This window comes from Sciurus carolinensis, chromosome 3, assembly GCF_902686445.1.
Source record: "Sciurus carolinensis chromosome 3, mSciCar1.2, whole genome shotgun sequence".
Taxonomy (NCBI): Eukaryota; Metazoa; Chordata; class Mammalia; order Rodentia; family Sciuridae; genus Sciurus; species Sciurus carolinensis.
In genome coordinates, this window is record NC_062215.1 from 106041846 (window position 1) to 106044523 (window position 2678).

Sequence of the window (2678 nt, forward strand, 5' to 3'; positions counted from 1 at the left end):
AGTCTCCAGATCTATCCATTTAATGGCAAATGTCATAAAGTTAATCTTTTTTATGGCTGAGTAATATTCCATTGTGTATTTATTTATTTATTATTGTGTATTTTCTTTAGCCACTCATCAGTTGAATGATAGCTAATTTGGTTTCTATCTTAACTATTGTGAAATGAGATGCTATATAAACATTGATATGGCTGTGTCATTGTAGTATGCTGATTTTAAGTCCTTTGGGTGGGTATATACCACAGAGGGGTATAACATGGCCAAAAGGTGGTTCGAGACCTAGTTTTTTGAGGAATCTCCATACTGCTTTCCAGAATGTTTGCACCAATTTTCAGTCCAGCCAGCAATGTATGAGTGTACCCTTTTCTTTACATCCTCACCAACATTTGTTGTTTATATTATTGATTGTTGCCATTCTGACTGGAATTAAATGAAATCTCAGTGAAGTTTTAATTTACATTTCTCTAATTGCTAGAGATGTTGAACATTTTTTCATGTATATGGAGACCATTCATATTTCTTCTTCTGTGAAGTGCCTGTTCAGTTCTTTTGCCCATTTATAGATTGAGTTATTTGGGGTTTTTTGGTGTGAAGATTTTTGAGTTCTTTATATATTCTGGAGATTAATGCTCTATCTGAAGTGCAGGTGGTAAAGATTTTCTCCCATTCTGTAGGCTCTCTCTTCATGCTTTTGATTGCTTTCTTTGCTGTGAAGATTTTTCACTTGACACTCACATTTTCTGAATCTTGATTTCACTTCTTTCACTTTAGGAGTTGTTACTTAGTTCTTTCAGCCTTTTAGTGGAGATGAGGAGAATTCTCTCTTGCTGTGGTTAACTTTCAGTCTTAGGCAGACGTTGTGTATTAGTTAGGGTTCTCTAAAGGAACAGAATCAACAGGACATATGATTATAAAAAGGGGATTTATTAGATTGGCTTACATGACCTGAAGCTGGATAGTCCACAATGACCATCGGCAGGCTAGAGAGCTGGAAGAACCAGCAGCTGCACAGTCCAAGAGGTGCAAGCCCCAGAACAAGAAGGATCAACAATGTTACTCTAGTATGAGACCAAGGCTTCTGGAAACTATCTAGAGAATCACTGGCAGAGTCCACTTTGGAAAGGTGAAGAAGGGAGAGTCTGATATCCTCAGATGATTGAAGCAGCAATCAAGAAGTCATTCAAGAAAAGTACAGCTTGCATCTGCATCTACTTCTTTGTTCTTCCGAATTTTATTTCACCCAAGCCATCATCCTGTTGGGTGGTGCTGCCCATGCTTATGGAGGGTCTCCACTTCAGTTCCTATCCCACATTCCAATCATTCCTAGACAAGCCCTCACTGACACACCCAGAAGTCTCTTAATTGTCAGCATCTCTTAATCCAATCAAGTTGACAAATCAAATCAACCATTACGCGTTGAGTTTCTATACCTCATAGACAGTGCTGCGTTAATGCTTTTTCCCTTTGCCTAGTCATAATTATAGGCTAGAATATATTCCTGCCCCTTCTCCAGATATATACAGAGTGTTTTTCTGTTCCTTCTTCTAAAATTCAATAGAACTTTACCATTGTTGTAAGAGAATAATATTTGTTTCCATTCCTCTCTTTTTTCTATTTATTTATTGGTACATATTAATTATAATCGTGGGTTTCATCGTGGCCTATTTGCACATGCATGTAACATAATTTGGTTAATATTACTTCCCAGTATTTCTCCTCGTCCTTCCCTCTTGCCCTGCTTTGCTTCCCTTCCTTTACCCTAATGGTCTCCCATCTGCTTTTATGGCATCTTCCTTTTATTTTTCTTTAAAAAGGATATTGGACTCTCCCTTCTTCACTCCCTTCTTCTCTGATTTTCCACATGAGAGAAATTGACACATGGTCTTCTGTGTCTGGCTTGCTTCATTTAGTATGATGCTTCCCAGTTTCGTTCACTTTCCTGAAAATGACAAAATTATACTCCTCTTTATTGCTCAATAAAACTCCATATGATCCAGTTGTACCACTCCTCAGTATTTATCCAAAAGAATTAAAGTCAGCATACTTTCGGGATACGTTCATACCAATGATTATCACAGCACAATTCACGATAGCTAAGTTCCGGAATCAGCCTAGATGTTCATCAACAGATGAATAGATAAAGAAAGTGTGGCATGTATACACATGGAATTTTATTCAACCTTCCTCTCTTATTTTATCTTTATTTTTTTTTCTCTCTTTCTCAGTGAAAGACATGGACTTTATTTTTTGTTCATTTATTTATAATTTTTGGTTGTTTATTATTGTGGCAAAATATGCATAACAAAATTTACCATTTGACCATTTTTAAGTGCAGGAGTCAGAGGCACTGAGTGTATTTACAAAGTTGTGTGACCATCACCATTATCCATTTCCAGAACTTTTTCATCATCCTGATTAGAAACTCTGTACACATTAAAAAAAAAAAAAACCACTCATCATTCCACTCACCTCATCCCTATTAACACTTATTACTATTTCTGTATCTACACCTGGCAAATTTTTATATACATTTTGTTTTTATTGGTTCTTCTTAGTTATGCATGACAATAGAATCCATTTTGATAAAATTATACAAGCATGGAATATTGTGTTTATTCCCTCTTCAGCATATATTCAAGGGATTTAAAATCTGCATACTACAGTGACAAAACCACATA